Here is a 21,936-nt window from a genome sequence, read left to right as displayed (position 1 = left end):
CAAATTATCAGGATCCCAACAAGAGAAGTCAAGGCCAAGGGTCAGAGAAGGGGCAAACCTGAGGCTAAGAGTAGCTGGAGAGTTGGTAGTTAAGTCCAGGCCAGGGCTGATAAGAGTCAGCGTCCAAAACAGGTTTCAGGGTCCGAATCAGGAGGCTGTTAGGCAAGAGTTAAAAATTCAGTTAGCAGCTGAGGCAGAAACCCACATAACTAACAAGCAGAAATACCAGAGGCCCAAGGACAATGGCAGCTATAAACGCTTAATAACTTACATGGTCAGATGTCCGCCCAGTAACTCAGCCTCTCAGTAAGAAAAAACTGTACAAACCCTCCACGGCTCTACGGATATCTGTGAACACTCATCCCCACTCCTTCGCCTTAAGGGCAGTCATAAATAATTGATGCAATCAGAATAGTTTCTATGTATATGTTCTGCTCCTGTCATTATCATGTCAAGTCTTCTCTCTCTCTCTCTCTCTCTCTATCTGAAACAATGTTTGTCTCTGTAAGTACAAAATAATTGCAAATGAATTAATAAGAAAAGGTATATAATTGGTCTCTGTAACACCATACTTTTGAAACTGTTTATCAGTCTTCCCGGTGCCGTGAATAAACCTCTTCAGTATTGTCTGTGCCTGCCTAATTCTTGGGGAAAAGAATCTCCTTGCTTCAAAAGGCAAAGCCCAAATCAAGCCAAGGTCAAGCCAGGAATTCAAGAGCAAGGAGTAGGAATGGTTGTGGCAGCTACAGATCCATGCTGTTGCCTGGAATGCCTCTTGGGTTTATATAGGACAGGGAGCCATGGGGCAGCTGTCTGTCAAACCCTTGAGGTGTCCATGAGTTGGTTTCAGCTGTATTGGTGGCAGCCTGGAGATGCGAGTTACTTGGTAGCTGTAAAGGCCTGGCTGCTAGTCTGCAATGTTCCAAAATTCTGCCAGTGGTAGACATTATAAGTCAAATTCCCTGCTGGTGTAACTCAATGCACTTATGCCATAAGAGAGTTTGGTCTGACATTTATGAAAATGAAATCTTGTTTCTGTAAATAAACGCAGATTAAACATGGAACTCAACAATTATAGGGAGGCCTTAAAAGTGCGTGTGTGTGTATGTGTGTATAAATGTTCCCTCCGACTCCCCAAATGTCAAATTATTATTCTTAACTGTCAGTGCAATCTCTTCTTTGCAGCCACACATCCAGTGCGTGAGCTGTCTTTTTTCATTTGTAGCTGCCACACTGTAGCAAAAGGAAACAAACTCTGTGTGATCACAAATGTGTCCATAATTCATTATAACACATTTTAAGCCAGAAGCTAATAACAAGGAAAATGACTAATACTTGAATAGTTTACTGCATATACAAACAGTGCAATAATTGCTTCTCTGATAGAGCAAAAGATCATAAAAGTGTTTTACAACATTCCTTAATTGTACCAAAAATTGAAAACTAAGACTTTATTGCAGAAAAAGAAAGCATTAATCTGTCTGAGAGCAGTTTTGTGGATAATGTTCCAGGGGAGGTGCCGCGATAATGACTTATGTTTAATAGGTTTCTGGGTTGTGGCACCAAATATGGTGGAAAGGGTGGTATGGTGTGTGTTGTTTAGCCTGACCGCACTGTGTTCCAGTACAGCCCACCTTTAATATAACTTGCAGAATTGCATTTTCAGCATATTTGTTTGTGTTCCTTTTAACAGGAAACAGCTTCAGCTACCCAGCTGTAATGCATGGATAGCAGAGGTGGGAAATCATTCCCAGGTTGTCATGAATCACTTACATGCGGTAGCTTCTGAAAGTGATGCTTTCCAATAAAAGCCTATTAGCAACAGGTTGGATCATACAAGTAATGCAGAGAGTGTGGTGATAATGGGACTCAGGCAGCCAATGGAGAACATAAAGATATGGGGACAGAAAGAGGAGGAGGATGTGGTGCAGCATTTGAAGGGAAGCTTGTAAATGGTGTTGCAATAAGAACAGGAGATAGGCAGAAGATAGCAAGGTGGGATAACTTGAGGTAAACTCTGAACGCTTTATCATAACCAAGGCAAATCCTGAGTGTAGAGAAGGACTGCCATATTTAATGTGGTCGGCTGGTTAACCTAGGGTAGACCACGACTAGCTGACACAATATTAAACACGTTAGTTAACGTGTTGTAACATGATAAGATTGTCTAATATAGACAAGTCTTGAGCATGGTCTCTTGGCAGGACATTCTGGGCTGGGTGCTCTCAAACAAGGAAGGTCTTGTCTACAATGATTGCAAAGTTGTATTCAGCATAATGAAATGATGGAGAAGCCTTGAGAGCAGTAACCTCAAATGGCTGTGCAGTCTGTACAGCAGAGGCCACTGATATGCCTACCTCCATTTTCACAGGCTCTCTAGATGGAGTTGTGAAGAGGTAGTGGATGAGAGAACAAACAAAAAGAGACGTGTCTCTTGCTTAATGCACTCCTGGAAGGTATTCAGATACCACGGTGATGAGCACAGTACAAGAACCTATGTAGAACAGAATTGTAGAGGTAGCTCCAACAGTAACTTCAAACAGTGGCTACGAATGCTCCATACTGTCTCCACCCTTGGATACTTTGGTTGTGATTGTCAAAAGAGGCTAAATAAGAGGCCTCTAGCATAGTATCTGAAAACTTTAACCTACAGAACTGGGCTGACTGCTAAGCAGCTCGAATGCTGCTGGACTGACTAAATGCGGCGACAGTAGAGTATTCCCTGTCGTAGAGAGTTTACCCTTTAATTTGTAGGTTAAATAGTTCATAATTGAGACAGTTTATCCTGTTCTAAGGACACAGGGTGAGAACATAGGGGGGGTAAATTTGATGCAGTGTGATCCAGTTTTGCTCATGGCTGTGTGGATGTGGTGAGGGAGCTTCGTGCAGTTGCCTGCAAGATAAACCCTTGTCCATCAAGATTGATGAAATTCAGTAGAGAGTATCGGGGTCCATTAATAATACTTTCTTGTCTCACTGAGCTATTGTGAGGATTCATTCTTGTTTGTAAATTACTTGAGATCCTTGAATGGAAAGTGTTATAATATTTCATAAAGAAGATTATTAATATTGCCTTTTTGTGAGGGGAAAGGTGCTAGCCACCTTAAAGCAAATAAGCTTTTTGTACAAGAAACCATAATGAACAGCCACATTAATGTTTGTCCCTTTTTGGCCACATCCCTCCCTATTTTGAGAATATGACCTGAGGTGGTGCAGATCCAGTGTTAAGCACTCTTCAGAGGCACAAGGGATTCTGAGGATCCCTGCTGTCCTGCTAAAGCCAAGGTAACACTTTATTTCCCAGGCTTACGTGAAATCTATGCTGCAGCTCTGATGGGAGGAGGCAACCTTTAATCCTTACTGTGAATCAGTGAATTTAGATACTTCTGAAATAAAATTTGATTGGGGGGAGGAGGGGGTCAGAACAGATTCTCCACTGTCTTGCACCTTGTGTGCTTGTATGCATCTGTCTCAGATGCATGTTAAAGACTACTAGCTCAGATTTCTCCTCTCTCTGGCACCAGAGGTAGCATTTTACATACATTTTGTGCAGGTCTAAGTAACTACACAAGGTACAAAGCTGTGGCGAATCATACCCACTGCTTTAGGGCTAGACTGTGAACACGTTCCTCACATTGGTGATCAGTCACACTCAAGAACAGTTGTGTTGTGAACTCCTTATTCACACTGGGTGTGTCTGTGTGGCCCTTACCCATTAAAGCATAACTACTGCTCATGCATTGTTATGCAAAGTAATTTAGTGACATAACAGAACAAAAGTACAGGTGGAGTAAACTCTGACACTAGAAATGTGATTGGAATTTCCAAACATTCTCTAGATAAAGGATCCCCACATGGATTAGGAAAATTTAAGCTTTTTAAAAAAAATTAATTCTAGACATTATGGCTGTGATGCGTTCCTTCTCTATGCAACCCGATGCAATGTTGTCTGTCTTAGTCTGCTGACACGCTGAAACACTAGCTCTGAGAGACTCAAACTGCCCCATTCCGAGTGAGGTTGCAAATTTAAAAAATGAAACTATTGAATGCTTTTTCAGATTTTCTTTCTGTCCTGCTCCTGCTTCCACTGAAGATGAAAGCAAACGCCTGTTAACTTACATGGAAACTTGTAATGGGGTCTACAAACCCCATATTGGGCTTAGGCAGGAGGAGAAAGGAAGCCTCTCCTATCTGCAGGCAAACAGCTCGATCACACCCACAGGCAGCTGCCTATCATGGACGAAGGCACTCACAGCTATGCCCAATAGAGGAAAACTAGGCCTACAATGAAGGAGAGAGTGCAGAAAAGGAGGGAGAGGCAGAAAGGCCTGGGACAGCTAAGGGGCAACACCCCTGCAGTAGGCTGCTTCCCTGACCACAGCTAAGAGACTGAGGTATGGTTTTAGATTCAGCCAAATTTCAGAGTCAAAGAACCAGTCTGACCAGGGGCAAACTAAAGGGGCTTGGCAGGAACAGCAGCAACCTTACAAAGGGCCATACCAGGAGTCAGTGACAGAGCTGGATTGGACCCATACTTCTCTGTATTACTCCCATCGACAGTGTGGTTCCCATTTAGTTACGGAACTGGGTTTTCCCCACTCTATCAACACGTATGTACCTCGGATGTTTTGTAACACAGAGACTGGCTGGTCTCAGAACAGAGCTAATCTTAAGGGTATGTTTGTACTGCATTGCAGCTGGGAGTGTGTCTCCCAGCCTAGGTAGACAAGACTCATGCTAGCTCCATGCAAACTAATGTACTAAAAATGCAGTGTGGACGTTGTGGCATGGGTGGCAGCATGGGCTAACCACATGAGTACAAGCTTACCAGCCCCCTGAGTCCAAGTTCAGGTGGGCAGCCCATGCCGCAATGTCCACACTGCTCTTTTTAGCATGCTTGTTCAAATGGAGCTAGCATGTCTGTCTACCTGAGCTGGGAGGCATGCTCCCAGCTGCAGTGTAGACATATCCTCAGTGCTTAAAATCTGTGGTCAAGAATTTATTAAGTGGTTGCCTAGAGTTTGCCTTTTAAGTCCATATTTAGGTAGCTAAATAAGTGGCCTGAATTTTCCAAACTACTGAGAACCCACAGGTCCTGTTGGCAACTTCATGGGTTGGGGGATCCAAAACTCCAGTGTACAAGGCTGGTCTTGCCATCTGTGGGGTGAGATCTCCAGAGCTTCATTTAGTGTCCCACACATAACCCAAGTAATTGTCAGGCAGACTGTGAATTTCTCTATAAAAGAGGAAAGAATAAGGACTGAAGAATAGACAGCATGGGCTTGGCGGGATACGTCAGTAAAGAGATAATGGAGGGACAGTAATTTGTAATAAAATACACTGGGATTGCCATCTATATGAATATCAGAGAACTTCATTCTGACTAAAGTTTGTAGTGACTGCCAAACAAAGTTGAACGATATGCCATTTAGAATATAATGTCACTGGGAAAAAAATAAAAGTGAATAGTTTTAAAAAAGTGGGATTTGGCTCAGACTTTTTTTTTAGCTGCTTTCTTAGTCTGACTAATTTTAAAAGCATGGTTTTTGAGTTAGAAACATTAATGAGTTGAAAGCAAATAGAATCGATTTCAAATGGAGCAGAATTCTGCATATTTCAGGGCAACCTTTGTTGATGAGCTGAGCCTTCCTGGTTAAACTGCAATAATGATGTACTGTACTTTTTGTAAAAAATATTGTCCACATACTGTACTGACATTGTCGGTGCTGTCTTGAACTCATTAAAGTTAAGATGACATTTCTTGCAACTAGACAGATGTCATCACCAGTATCCAATTCCTGGCAAAATCCCATCCTGGCTAACACCGTTCTATATGCCCCCAATTAGTTAGTTGTTTCATTTCTTCTCCTAACCCACATGTTTTATTCTGTTTGCACTGATTTGGCTTTCACATTTCCACCTCCAGAACCAGCTGCATTTTCAAGGGTGGCAGAAATCAGTCCCGTATATAGAGGGCCAGATGCTCCCTGCTTGCACTGCTATGAAGTAAATCCCCCAGGAAGTATAAAGAAGCCACACTTCCTGTATATTCTAAATGCAGACTTTGGGTTCCTGGGACACTTCCTGGCTAGGACAGGTCAGTCACAGGCTGCAGCAACAAAGAGTAGTAGAAAGTTTTGTTACCTCATTGTTGTGCATAGTTCCTATTCATAATTAAAGATTTAGCTTGAAATTGTTCTGCTCATCAGTATGATACTACGTGGCACCAGCAGTGGAAGGCATGTGCTGGAAGACCCAGTGAGAGAGGCAACATTGAAATGACTGCTGTAGAGCCTGTGTAACTGCAAGTAACATCCCTGCCAGTCCTGACAACCAGGGGAAATGCTGAATATGCCTGGAACTGGTCCAAACAGCAATTTGAACTGTAAAAGAAAGCCACAGGGACAAATAAACTGGAGGATGAACAAAAGATGGATCTGCTCTTAACAGCAGCAGGCCCAGAAGCCCTAGATATATACAATGCATTCCTTGAAGACGGGGGTGGGGAGGAGAGCGAGGGAAGCTGTGCAGAAATAATGAAAATGTTTGAGGATCATTGTGTCCCTAGAAAAAATGCTACTTATGAGAGAGATATGTTCAGGATGAGAACACAGAATAAATGGGGAAACAACAAAGGAGTTTGTCATAGACTTAAAACTAAAAAGTTAGTCTTGTGAATATGGAATATTAAAAGACTCCCTCATTAAAGGCCAGAGTGTTCTGAGCTGTAACAATAAAAATGTTTGTGAATGGATACTAAGGGAGATGGCTCTGACACTAGAAAGGGCAATATGCATAAGAACAGCCAGACCAATGGTCCAGCTAGCCCAGTATCCTGTCTTCCAACAGTGCCAGACCAGAGCTTCAGAGAGAGTGTGTTGAACAGGACATTTTTGGAGTGATGAGACTGTCATCCACTCCTGGCTTCTGGCAGTCAGAAGTTTAGGGTTGCCCCAAGCATGGGATTGCATCCCTGACCATCTTGACTCATAGGCATTAATGGATATATCCTCCTTTAAATTATTTAGTTATTTTTTGAACCCAGTTCAGCAGCAGCAGAACAACCAGAAACACAAAAAAGCCAAGAGAAAGGCACTGAGAATCTGATTGTGAGTACTATAACTGAACCAGCAAGGCAAAAGTTTGCAGAAATTAAACTGGCTAAGGACAGAAACGTGGAAAGCAGGAAGAATGTCAATGTGGTGACCAGCACGAATATAGGAAATGCTCATCATTCAGGCAAATATGCAGGAAGTGTTATAAATCCAACCATTGTGCTAAAATGTGCAGAGGAAGCAGGAAAGTGAATGCATTAAGTGCGGAAAGGGATTCCTCAAGTGAAGAGGAAGAGCTGTTCTTAAGCACGATAATAGAGGAGGCTGAAAACTCAAAAGATTTCTAGAATGTGGAGCAATGGCTTTTACGTGACATACAAGATAGACTGGGGCACAAGTGAATGTAATAACAGAAACTGAAATAGAGAGATGTAAGGAGCACATAGAAGTGGACCAGTCTAAAGAGCCTGTGAAAGATTATAATGGAGGAACAATGTCAATATTGGGAGAGTGCACACTGACACGTAAATACAAAGGGAAAATGATGAAACAAGAGTTCCTGGAGCTACTCACAGGCAAGCAATCACTTTTGGGCATATATACACCTGAGAGGTGCTTGCCCTTGTTAAGAGGCTATATATAATTAGAGAGACAGAAAAACAATATAGAATCAGAAATGAAAGTATTAATTGCATTATATGAAGATGTATTCACCAGGAAATGTATGTCTCCCAGTAACATACAAGATACAGATAAGAAAAGATGCAGACGTGTGGGATATGTGTAAGCTATGCCTACTCAGTGTGGCACTCTGTCCCCCTCTAGTAGTGGCTAGGCTAACTAAAGATTGATGAGCCTGCTATAGAAAGCTGGGTCTTTTAGCTCAGGCATTAGAAGCTCATGTATTAAGATTCAGAGGCCCCAGGTTTGAGCCCTGCTGTCACGACCCAGCCAGGGCTGTTGGTACTACACACGCTATAGAAAAATTTCCACAAACTCTATGACAGAGGCCAGAAGTAGAGCTGTAAAACATAACAACAAATGGTATCATTTGGAGAACAGAAGAACTAAGCAGATTAGGTTTACTCCATAGAATTTGTAGGGGAAAAAGGAGGGGGGACTATGGCTGTGTATGGACCCTAAGGAGTTGAACAAAGAGATAAAATGAGAACACTTCCACTTGCCTACAAGAAGTGAACTATTGTCTGATATAGCAGGAGCCAAATTCTTCAGCAAATTGGATTCATTTGGATTTTGGCAGATCCCCTTGCACACTGAGAGCTCCAAAATCTGCACTTTCAACACACCCTGTGACAGATACTGCTTCCAAAGACTGTCTTTTGAAAGATGTTTGGTTCCAGAAGTATGTCAATGAGTCAGATGTTAGAGGGTCTAGCAGGCATAAAAGCGTACATTGATGACATAATTTGGGGCAGCACTGCCATTGAACATCAGGAACAACTGGGGAGTACTGAAAATTGTGAGAGCTAATAACCTTAAACTGAGTAAGGCCAAATATCAATTTCAAACAATGGAATAACATACTTGGGAGAAAGGTGGACCTCCAAGGGAATCTTGCCCAATGAATCAAAGATTCAATCAATACTGAATATGCCAAGACCTGAAGATAACAAGAGAATTCAAAACTGCTAGGTGTGTTGAATTATGTCAGCAAATTCATACCTAACTATCCAGTTTGCACAATTCACCTAAGACATCTCCTCTACAAGGTCACTGAATAGCCCTGGATACCAGAGCATGAAAAAGAGTGAAGTGATATAAAGCACATTCTGACGTCAGCTCCAGCTGCATTTTTTGACCCTTTGAAAGACATCAAACTCTCCACACATGCCTCAAAATGAGGCCTGGGAGCATTCCATTAGTGTTTTGGACTTGATTGGGCTATGGCAGCTTCTGAGAAGATGTACGCACAAACTGAAAAAGAGACACTAGGTCTTGCTTATTAATGTACAAGATTTCATTACTTTCTCTGTGGTCATTGCTTTAACGTAGAAACAGATCACAGACCACTGATTGCAATAGGCAAGAAAAGGACTTGGAGAAGCACCACCAATGATACAGCAACTTCTTTGATGTTAACCTGGAATTCCAACCTGGACATCACTTAGTAATGGCACACTCTCAAGAGCATGTGCTCCATCTGACAATACACAGTCTGATGATCTGGAACAAGCAGTAAACATACGTGTTAATATGATAAAAGTATCATCTTCTGTATCTCCAGGCATATGGGATGAACTGGAGACAGCATCAGGTAAAGAAGAAAAGTGGCAAGCAATAAGTAAAGGAGGAAAACTTCAACACTTCCTACTTATTTATTTCCAGTATAAGAATGAGCTTTCAGTGACTCCAAGAGTGCTTGTGAAGAGAACGCAGAACGTGGTTCCCACTGTAATGAGAAGGAAAATATTGGAATGAATACACAAAGGGCACCTGGGAAGGACCAAATCAAAAAGGAGAACTAAAAAATTTGCATTCTGACCACATGAAGAAATGGTGAGCAGATGTGGAACATGTCAAAAGTACAGACATTCCCAGTAGACAGAACCAGTGACCCTGCATAGACAACTCACAATTCCATAGGATAAAGTTGATATGTTCAATTTAGGTAAACATGTTCACCTGGTTATAATGGACTATTTTACGAATTTCCTGGTAGTCATATTTGAAAATACCACAGCAGCAACAGTTGCCAGGCACATTAAATCTGAATCTGTATGTCAAGGAATTCCAAGAGCAGCAATAACTAATAATGGACCACAGTTCAAGAATAGGGAGTTCCAGAAATTTGCTAGAATGTATTATTTTTGTCATGATACATCTAGCCCCAGGTATTCTCAAGCCAATGTGGAGTACATATAAGGAAGAACTTGCTCAAAAAACAGTGGATGGAAGAGAATTATAGAAACATTGGTTTGGAAAGGACCACAAGAAGTTATCTAATCCAGCACCCTGTGCTGAGGCAGTACCAAATATATCTAGACCACCCCTAAGAGGTGTTGTCTAACCTGTTTTTAAAAACCTCCAATAAAGGGGATTCCACAACCTCTCTTTGAAGCCTATTCCAGTGCTTAACTCTCCTTATCATTGCAAAGCTTTTCCTGATATCTAACCTAAATCTCCCTTGCTGAAGATTAAACAGATTACTTCTTGTCCTATCTTCAGTAGATATGGAGAACAATTGATCACCATCCTCTTTATAACAGCCTTTAAGGTATTTGAAGACTGTTATTGGGTCCCTACCTCAGTTTTTTTTAACTTTTCCTCATAGGTTGGGTTTTCTAAACCTTTTATCATTTTTGTTGCTCTCCTCAGACATCTCTTCAGTTTGTCCACAACTTTCTTAAAGTGTAGTGTCCAAAACTGGAGACAGTACTCCAGCTGAGGCCTTACCAATGCCAAGTGTGACTGGGACAATTATCTTCCATGTCTTACAGAGGACACACCTGTTAATATACCTTGAATGATATTAGCCTTTTCTGCTACTGCATGACATTGTTGGCTCATATTCAATTTGTGATCCACTAAAACCCCCAGATCCTTTTCAGTAGTACTACTACTTAGCCAGTTATTCTCCATTTTGTATTTATGCATTTGAGTCTGCCTTCCTAAGTGTAGTACTTCACACTTGTCTTTACTGAATTTCATCTCATTGACCAATTCTCCAATCTTGTCTTCCAAAGTGCTAGCAATGCCTCCCAGCTTTTTGTCATCTGAAAATGTTATAAGCATCCTCTCCACTACATTATCTGAGTAATTCATAAAAATGTTGAATCCAGAACCCAGGACACACTTCTATGGGAACCCACTAGATACATTCTCCCAGTTTGACAGCAATGTTGCCTTTCTGGAATAGCCTTCAATGAGACTCTCTGGGTGAATAAATGCTCACTGACCTGAGTAAGCATTGCACAATCATGCCCTAATATATATACATACCTATAAATATGTAAATACAATAAACATCTATTGCTGTTCTCTTACAGTGCCTGTGTTAGGCTCCATACCTCACAGAGCAAAATATTGTTCCTGCTCCGGTGAGTTTACAGTCTTATTTTAGACATGATGTAATGGAGTGGGGCAACAGGCTGAATTTATACCAGACTAGTATCTGACACAGAATGACATGAAGTAGCCAGGCCTGGTGCTGTGAGGTGGTCCGTGTTTTGCGGTAAGCTGGTGAAAAAGAGACAGTAAAATATTTGTGGCCTGCCCTGGGTGACCGCTAGCAGGCAGAGTCACTTCTTGCAGACTGACAGGTACCTTCATTTGTGGGACAAACAGTTTCATGGAGCATGATGTGCTCTGTGCACCACCCACTGTTTGAAAATTGTTATTCTTGGGCTCTGTAGCTTAAAGGCTTTTTTTTTTTTAAATCGATATTTGCTTAAACATATGTTGCTTTGCTAACAAACAAAAGCTGCTCCAGTAAAGCATTTTCCCCTAATAGGAATGACCAAAAATTGGTCATCTGGACTAAATCAGGTTTGGGATATCTACTCCCACTATTATTTTAAGCTGAGGCTTGTGTGTTACCTTAACTAAAGGACACACTATAACTAAGATTCTTTTCTCTACAATTCATGAATCCAGTTAGAACTGAGACTGTAGTACTGTCAGCATTCTTCTGAGCCCATTGCTAGCAAAACCATGCCCTGGAGGGAGATACTTTCCTTTAAATGAAGCACTAATAAAATATTCCATTGTAAACCAATTCTGTTGCTCAGACTCTCAAGATAGATACATTGGTGCTTGTATGGACATTTTAGGGCAATATACTTTTAGTGTTGAGTTCACAGTGGTGATCATCATCGAATCATAAGAAATTAAATTAGACTTCCAACTGTGAGCCTTTCGATTAAGATAACTGAAAATAACTTCTTAATTTGCTGAAGTAAATTTGTTAGCTTTAGATATGTAACACCAAATTACATTACTTGATATATTATGATCATTTTCTTAATACATTACAGTGATATTAAGTATGTTTCGACCAGCTCATGGTCACATAGTCAGCTATACCAAGCAGGCCCAGGAATGATGCAGTATGACATTGCTAATGTATGTGGCCTTCCCACTGGGAGCTGTAACAAAGTGGCTTGCCCCATGGGCTGGAGAGCCTGGGGCTAAGACCACTCTGATTACAGGATGAGCCACACCAGGGTTCAATCTGGCATTCCCAGGATAAAAAGAGGAGGATGTTGCAGGGCTGTACAGAAGACTGTAGGTATGGTTGTTAGTACTGCAGGGCCCTGCGAACAGGAGGAGAGAGTGGGTAAAAGCTCTTCAGGTGATGGGAGAGCTGGAAAGGTCTGTGGAGAAGGACAGACTCCAGGTAGACAGTAATGGGAAGCAGACACAGAGCCTCAGAGAGGAGGGGGGCTGTGCGTAGCTGAAACTGGGGTGAAAACCGTATGAGTTTGTGTGTTTTGTGTTGGACTACTGGGAGAGAGACACTGAACCAAGGTTGGGGCCTGGAGGGCCAATATGCATCTGAGGACTAATAAATTGGATCCCTTCTGGGGACTGTTTGAATTGCTCTGTGAACTGTCAGTTCCTGAAGGGCCCCTGAAGAGATGGCATGGCCAGAGAAGCAGGGTGCAGTAGAGTGAGGGGGGTGCTCCAGAGGCAATTGATCAATAGCCACACTCCTACAAGGGCAAATAGGGCTGGTTGAACATTAGAGTGTTTTAGGACCTTATGAACCCTTAGGAGGTTCAAGAATAAAGTATATGAGGACTGGCTCACTGGCAAGCTGGGTCTTGCAAACAGCTTCCTGTGGGGGTGAGTGAAAGTTATTCTAGTACACACAGGGACAGATTTTTCTCTTGCCCTTGCACAGGTATGTGAGGAGAATGAAGATGCAAAGCACCTGACACACCTCTTGCATGAGGGGCTCACGCGCTCCATGGTACTGATAACACATAACCAGCTAACTTACACATCAAATGTCTGCAATCACACACAACCTATGCAAAAGCCTACTTTTTTTCCATGAGCAAAATCTCTAAGTGAAGACTACGTCTGTGCACACTTCTAAAATAAATTTAAAAAAATCTAGCTGTGTTCTGAGTGTGGGATTCTTCTTCTTCTCTTTTTTTAGGAGGGGCTTCTGGTGTATGCATATGGTGGTTGGTTATATTGCAAATGCAAGGAAGCTTATTGTGGAGGGGAGTATTGGGTGCATTTGTTCTAGTTTGATGATTGGGCATTAAGGCATGGAAATGAATGTTCCTTAACTAGTGACTTTCTTGATTTTATTTTTGTGTTGGTAGAATTTACACTTGAAAAATTGTATGTCTTCAGTTAAAAATGTATGTGTGAGATACATTTGTGTGTCTGTACATAATATAAATCATACTGTACACAGAATCTATGAAGCAGGAAATGACACACACTGGAGATTCCTGTATGTGCCTGTCAAAGATTAAGGCTCAAATGTTCATAGCTGGGTGCCCAAAGTTAGCCTCTTAACTCCATAGTTATTTAGATGCCTACATTTCCTGATTGTCAGAGGTGCTGACCCTCCCATAGACTCCCATCAGATTTGTGGATGCTTAGTGCTTCTGAAAATGAGTCCACTTTTATTTAAATATCCATGGATATGGATTCAGAAACCTATGGTAGGCACTTGGCTAGGAAAACATTATTTTTTAGGACTCTTTCCTTTAAACACACGTCCCTTGCTAGTGTCACCGCAGCAGCCTACCAAGACTGTCTAATGCTTCAAATATCACCTTAGCCCTGACAAGGCAAATTGTGCATGGTCAAACCAGGCAAGTGAAAGCAGTATTGGATTGCATTAGTTATTACTGTTAAATCTGAAACAAACAGTGCACCACATAATCTGTTCTAGAACACACAGCAGCTCATCAAGCAGATAAATATAAAGAGCAAGGATTGCCGTGACCCTTAATAGTTTCTTCTTACTGCCCTTTAGCCACACATCATACTTATCACTGTCCCTGGACACTGTTCCTCTTCTCTGCCCTTACTAAATTAGTTCCTTGTTAATCCAGAAGGCTCCCTCCCTTCTGTCTGTTTCTGCCATGTAGGTGCATTGTTTTTAGCACTGCTAATGCTGACACAGGCTAATACTAGAAATGCTGATCATTGTGACCTCGGGTGCTGGGAAAATACCATGGGCCAAATTCACCCCTGCTATAACTTCTGTATAATTACACCAGTGATGAATCTGGCACCTGGCATAGAATTTACTGATGTTTTTTACTGGGTCTGTGTCCTCCAGCACTGCTACTTATTGGGTATTTTCTGTTCAATAACAGTAGCTGGCAATTGAAATATACACCCCGGAGTATTTAGAGCATGGATTTTGGAAACATGACAGTAAACTGCCTCTTATCCCATAAGCTGTGTTCTCACTATCTGCTATTACACTCATCTGCTGTTGAGCTAAGAGAGGAGCTGGTCAGTAACTCTTACCATTAGGGTGATCACACATCCCTAATTGGGCAGGACAGTCCTGATTCGGGGCTTGGACAGTACTCTTGGACAGTATTTGTTCCAGATTCCCTGCAGCACCGCTCCACGCCCACCTGAGGCTCGCAGATGGTGCCAGCCTCTTCCCAGTGGAGGGGAGGCTGAGGTAGGCCTTAGCCCCCCTTGGCACAAGACCCTGCCCCCTGTTCCTCCTCTTCCCCCAAGGCCCTACCCTTGGCTAGGCCAGAAGCTGGAGCCAGGCTGTAGTAAGAACTTCCCAGAGAGCCCAGGCCACTGTGGGGAGTCCTAGACCCTCCACCTGCCCTGGGCAGCATGCCTGTGGCGGGGGGGGGGAGGGAATGAGGACACGGGCCAGGGGCTGCTCTTGGGCACCCCAGCCTCTCGCCCAGGGCAGATGGAGGGTCCAGGGCTCCCCACAGCAGCCTGGATGGCTCTGATTACTGCTTGTCTCTGGCTTCTGGTCAGGTCAGGGGGTGGGACCTCAGGGGGAAGAGGAGGAGCAGGGGGCAGGGCTATAGAGGGAATGGAGCTCCTGCATGTGTCCCATTTATTGCACTTTGAAAAGGTGGTCACACAACTTACCGTTCATCCTAATAGTCTTTCTAACACTTACATTTGAGTTGGTGTCTCTGTCCAGCTTGTATAGTTGGTGTGCCTGAGGGGTAGTGGCTGACACTTATAAAGTCTAGTTATAAAATACTGTGGTACAAGATTTTCTAAAAAAAAAAAATTTCCCCAAGAAAAACACAAAACCAAAGACAACCAGGGCACCAATCAAGATGTTTAATTTAATATAGCAATCATTCTTACTGATAGCAAGAAAAGGAGTGCAAAGACAGAAGTCTATTCTTTGTATTTAGCTTCTAATAGAGAAGATTTGGAGGCCGGAGAGACCACTGTGGTTATCTAGTCTGACATCCTACATAACTCGGGCCTTAGAACTTCCCTGAAGTAATTCTTGGATGAGCTAGAGCATATCTCTTTGGATATTTTCCCCTATCTTGACACTGTAAAAGGCCAGCAAATGACCATATGATCAGTGTATGTGTAACACCAACAGACCCCGCTTGTCGGGATTGAACCTGGGGCCTCTGGAGCTTAGAGCATGAGCCTCTACTGCATGAACGAAAAGCCAACTGGCTGTTAGCGCAGACTCACTTTATGTCTCTCTCTAAGTTGTCTCAGTGCCACCAGATGGGACACAACACCACACCCATAAGGTGTGTAGTTACATACTTCCCCTAGCTGAGGAAGCACAACTCAAGCTGAAGAGACTTCCCAGTTGAAATCCCGGAGGAGCCCCCATTTGTAAGGCCGATAGACACTGGTCATCGGCGGGAGGATTGAACCTGGGACTTTTGGAGCTTAGTGCATGAGCCTCTACCTTATGAGCTAAAAACCAACTGCCTGTTAGCTAAGGCTGTAGAGCAAACTCATTTTACAGTAATTCCTCACTTAACATTGTAGTTATGTTCCTGAAAAATGCTACTTTAAGTGAAATGATGTTAAGCGAATCCAATTTCTCCATAAGAATTAATATAAATGGGTGGGGTTAGGTTCGAGGGAAATTTCTTCCCCCAGACAAAAGACTATATATATGTGTGTGTGTATGTGTGTGTATATATATACATACACACACACACACACACACACACATATATATATAGTCTTTTGTCTGTGTATATATATATACACGCACACACAGTATATGTTTTGAACAAACAATTTAATACTGTACATAGCAATGATGATTGTGAAGCTTGGTTGAGGTACTGGAGTCAGAGGGTGGAGGAGGGTGGGATATTTCCCAGGGAACGCCTTGCTGCTAAATGATGAACTAGCACTTGGCTGAGCCCTCAAGGGTTAACATATTGTTGTTAATGTAGCCTCACACTCTACAAGGCAGCACAAATGGAGAGAGGGGAGACAACATGGCAGAGAGAGACAGAGACACACAGTCTGTGTGTGTGTGTGAGAGAGAGACGTGCATTGCCCCTTTAAGTACGCTGACACCACTCTAAGTACATTGCCTTTTTAAGTAGATCAGCAAGTTGAGACAGCATTTGCTGCCAGCAAGCTCCCTCCCTCCTGACCCCTGTCCTGTCCCCGCCCTGCTCTATGGAAATGCGGGGCAGGAGCAGGGGGGAGAGGGACACCCTGCCCTTAGCACCCCTCTTCTTTCCAACTGCCCCCTCCCTGCACAGCAAGCTCCCGGGAGCAGCTCCAAGGCAGAGGGCAGGAGCAGCACATGGCAGTGGAGTGAGGGACAGCTGAACTGCCCGGCAATTGATAGCCTGCTGGGTGGCTGCTGCACAAGGAACTCAGGGGTGCGGGGAGCTGATGGGGGGCTGCCAGTCTACCCTGGTTCCAAGTCCCTACCAGACAGCTCCAACGGGCTGCTCTTTCTGCAAGCAATGGACAAAGCAGGTGGCTGCCAAACAACATTATAAGGGAGCATTGCGCAACTTTAAACGAGCATGTTTCCTAATTGATCAGCAAAGTAACAACGAAACAACGTTAACTGGGATGACTTTCAGTGAGGAGTTATTGTATTTCTCTCTCTAAGTGCCACTAGATGGGACACAATACCACACCCAGAAGGTGTGTGGGTTACATATCATAATTCTCATTTGTTTTAATAACATCATGTATGAACTGTATTATTGCCACTATATGCATCCATGTTACACTAAACTTCAGTCCTTTTCCTCTATTGTCACCACTTCTATTAATAGCAAAACGCATACCAGATGTGAATACTTAGAACATGGAGATCTAACACTCATCCCTCTATTTTATTCATAATGGTCAAAAGAATTGTCTGATACAGCTTTGAAGGAGAAAATAACCCTCTCTGGGTTTAAAAGACTTAATGCGATGAGATATTGCTGTGACCAGCATCATAGGCACTGACTCTACGGGTGTTAAGCACCCACTGTCAGTGCCCCTGGTCAGTGCTTTCCCCTCCCATCAGTGCCTCCCGCCTGTTGGCGGCCCCGACGATCAGCTCCTTCTCCTCCCCCAGTTGTTCCGTGGTGTGCAGGAGGTGCTCAACGGAGGGGGTGGAATGGGGTGGGGGAGGAGTGGGGGTGGGAAGAGAGGGAGTAGGGGGTTGGGGGAAGGGGTGGAGTGGAGGGTCGAGAACTAAGAATGACAGCGCCTATGACCAGCATGATGATGAAAGAAAGGTCTGAGATGAAATTACATGGATCCTGCATTCCTGCACCCCAATTAAAAACATAGAAATGTTCAGCAGGCTTTCAAAGGATTAAGCACATTTATAAATACAGTACAAATTCACAGCATACATGAACTACTTTAGATAAACACATCACTGTTCTAATGTAGTTAAGGCCAAAATATTCAAAAATAGGTGCCTAAAATTAGACCCAAGATTTTTCACAAATGATTAGGGATTTTGGTTGCCCACTCTGTGTCAAGGACCAGATTTTCAAAAAGCACCCACCCCTGGAAAAATGCCCTTTAAGGTGTTTCAGATTGTGTGGCAGCCCCTTCCCCACCCCCCTACCAAAAAAAAAAAAAAATCCAAGCATGCAGAATTACTACTCCCTTTTGAAAATCTTGGCCCAGGTGGCCTAAATCCACATTTAGGCACCGAAATCAGTGAAGCTAACAGGAACGGCAGGTGTTCAGCCCTCTTGTAATATCAGGCCACTGATGACGGTGTCTAAATATGAACTTTGGATCCTAACTTGAGACACCCATTTTTGAAAACTTTGACCTAAATAAGTGGCCTGATATTTCAGAGATGCTGAGCATCTGCAGGCGTATTAAAATCAATGCCTTTGAATAACAACTGCTATTCTATTTGAATGTTCTGCTGTGTACTTGAATATATATTTATATCTCTCGACCTCAGGCTGCTAATCATGCTCAGATACATACTAGGTCTCCCCACGCATGTGACTAGGTATTTTGTTGACCTACAGAATTTGTTTCAGCTCATTAAACACAGCTGCTCTAGAGAAAATTAGTTGAATCCAAAGGGAAGGACATGATTGACAGAAACTAAGTGGAGTGGCTATTTTAACTGTATTGGGCATTAGAAATACAGACCTTAATGTTAGGAAAAACTTTATTATTAATAATATCTAGCTCTTATATAGCACTCCATCAGTAGAACTCAAAGTGCTTTATAAAGGAGGTCAGCATCATTATCCACATTTTTTACAGATGGGGAAACTGAGGCAGAGGGGAGTGGTGACTTGCCTAAGGTCGCCCAGCAGACTAGTGACAGAGCCAGGAATAAAGTCCAGTGCTCTATCCACTAGGCCATATGGTCACTGTCTCCCCTTATCATTGTAGAGCTAGTCTGTCCCTCTTCCCATACACAAATGTTCTCTATAGTACATCTTCTAGTGCTCTGGCCAGCCTATGTTCACATGTCCCAAGGTGTGGAGCTTCTATCACATCCCTTACAAGACCACATTTATTTGTATCTTGAGATTTTACTGTAGGGAAGAATCACATAATGGTGGAATATGAGGTAGTTTGTTCATGCAACTTGGGTGCAGACGATGTATAACACTTGCAAATTTAAGTGTCTGTCTTAATGAGTAGCCTGAGTAGTTTCTGTAGTTATTTTAGTCTACTGCATAAAAAACTACTTAAGATGCATGCACTATGTCCTGAAATACACTGCAGTGCACATTTTGGTTATTTTCTATATATTCCCTCCTATGCCAAAAGTCCTTAATTTGCTTTTCACTAATGCCATTTTTAAGTTCAACCATTACAGAAATATAAGAACATAAGACTGGAAGGGACCTCCTGGGTCACTGAGTCCAGTCATCTATCACAGGCAACCCTGTTGTTACCCAGGCGTTCTTTCAACCCAAAGCTCTTGGTAACTTTTACTCTGTGTGAGGTGGTGTCAGGAAATAAATCAAGGGAGACATGGCCGTCCGTCATATAATCCCTTTTATAAACGTATTGAGCTCCATCTTAAAAACAGTTTGGTTTCTTGCCCCCACTGTTCCCCTTGGTAGGCTTTCCAGACCCTCACTCTTCTGATGGTTAGAAATGTTCTTCTAATTAACAGCCTACATTTGTTCTTGTGCCAATGTAACGCCGACAGACGCTGGTCGTCGGCAGGCGGGATTGAACCAGGGACCTCTGGAGCTTAGTGTGTGAGCCTCTACCGCATGACCTAAAAGCCAACCAACTTTTAGCTAAGGCTGTAGAGCATACTCATTTAACTCTCTCTATCTAGATGGTCTTGGTGCCACTAGATGGTACAGAACACCACACCCCGAAGGTGTGGGGGTTACACCAACATTGTCCTTTAACTTAAATACCTCCTCTCCCTCCCTGGTGTTTGCTCTCTATAAATACACCAGGGGGTAATCCTACCCTTTCAGCCAAGCCAAGCTCTTCTAGTCTCCTCTCATGATCATCCTTGTGGCCTTTTTCTGCACTTGTTCCAGTTTGAATGATCTTTCTTGAGCATGGATGACCAGAATTATCTATGGTATTTCAGATGAGGTCTTACCAGTGCCTTGAACAATGGCATTAATACTTCCCTGTCTCTACTGGAAATGCCTTGCCTGATGGATCTTGGGGCCACATTTGCCTTTTTCACAGCTGCAGCACGTTGGTGGCTCATCATCATCCTGTGATCAACCAATACATCAATTCAAGTCTTTCTGAAGTGAGATGTCTATTAATACAAAAAACAACTCTTGAGAGATTCAAATGAATCTCTACAAAGAAGTTAGTTCCATCTTTAGATGAACTTGTCTCTATGGATCATGATAGACCACTTCATTTAACCTAAGTCCTATGTAGTTGTAAGTCCAGACAATTGTGAACCATTTTTAATAGTGTTGTACATATTATAAACACCTCAAACCCTGGTTCTGTGCAAACTGATTAAGGAATTTGCCTCAAGTTTTTTTTTTATGACCAAATATTGAATCTCTGAAGTGGAAACACTGAAAGACCCTTATTGTTACAATGCAGACAAAAACACTGACACTTCAATATTTGTAATATTCAGTTTTTGCTAGATAAATGCTAAAAGAAACCAGAAGACAAAAACATCTGTTATAACCTAGGGACATAGGCTATAAAGCCGCTCGGCATTACTGCTGGCAGATCGACTAATCATACAAATGCTGTTAAAACAAAGATTGTTTTTTAATCCTATAGAAGCTTAGTATAATAAAAGCTTAAATAGCCTGCAACCATATTTGACAATGACATAGAATGGCAATAAATAAAAGCTGTACAATAGACCATGAGCCACAGATGGATGACTATGAAAGGAACTCATAGAAAAATACAATCAGCCGCTTGCTATTTTCTAAGCAGTGAAGAATACAGTACAGGAGCTAACATAAGCAGCGGTATGCCACCCTTTGGGAAGTCCCCGGGGATACAGAGCTCGCTGGGGCTATTATGGGGGTGGCTGGGGAGTCTCAATAATGTGGAGTGCTCCATAGCCCTTTCCCTCTCTGTCGTTAGCTGTTCTGCTTGCTTCCTCTTTTGCACAATCAATAAGCATGGATAGGCAATTAGTATCTGAGCCTCTTTTCACTGAACTCCCAGTGAAATAAATGGGAGAAGGATCAAGTCCCTCGGGCTCAAATATGCAGACTTCACTAAAAGAAAACTCCCAGTGACGTCGACACAAGTTGATGTTCATGGGATGTGGTTATTTTTACACCAAGATAGCAGCAGAGACTATGAGCAATACAAAATCAAACCCCAAGGAATGGATGTTACATCACTTTTTCTAAATAAAATAGCCTTTAAAATTCACATTACATCTCCTCCTTATATAAACCAATGAAATGAATCTTCTTATGCCACTGTCAATTAATTTGCCTTCATTTTTTCATTACGCTAAAGGAATTTGATTGCACTTTATCTGTAATTGTCAAAAATGGAACTAAACTTCAGGAGAGAGGTTTCCTTTCATCACCTGCTCTAGAGACTTTTTTTTTATTTATGACTGTTATAACTGCTGTGGAATTTTATGATAAGAAACTCCCCTTCCCCCATACCTCCAAGGAAATATGGACCTCTAGTAAAACACTAAAATTGATCACTACGGACTATAGTTCTTCGTGGCTTCAGATATTTTGTGGGATTTTTGCTTTTTATGTCGGGGCTGTGGTTTGGTGTGTGGGTGTCTTGTGTGTGGGTGCCTTTTGGGGGGTGGGATTGTGTAGCGGGGTGGCCACTCCCCGCTCCTGCCCGAAGGGCTTAAAACAGCCCTGGAGAGGGCTACAGCTGGGAAAAGAGAGGCTGATTGGGGGAAGCAGCCACAGGTGAGGCCACGCCCCAAACAGGCCATGGCTACCCCTATAAGAGGGCCAGAGGCTGACAAAGTCTCTCTCTAGTTGTGGGGAGAGAAGGGCCTGGCTGCTTGGGA

The sequence above is a fragment of the Malaclemys terrapin genome, chromosome 1 (genome assembly GCF_027887155.1).
Source record: "Malaclemys terrapin pileata isolate rMalTer1 chromosome 1, rMalTer1.hap1, whole genome shotgun sequence".
Lineage (NCBI taxonomy): Eukaryota > Metazoa > Chordata > Testudines > Emydidae > Malaclemys > Malaclemys terrapin.
Note: the sequence above shows the minus strand (reverse complement) of the source record.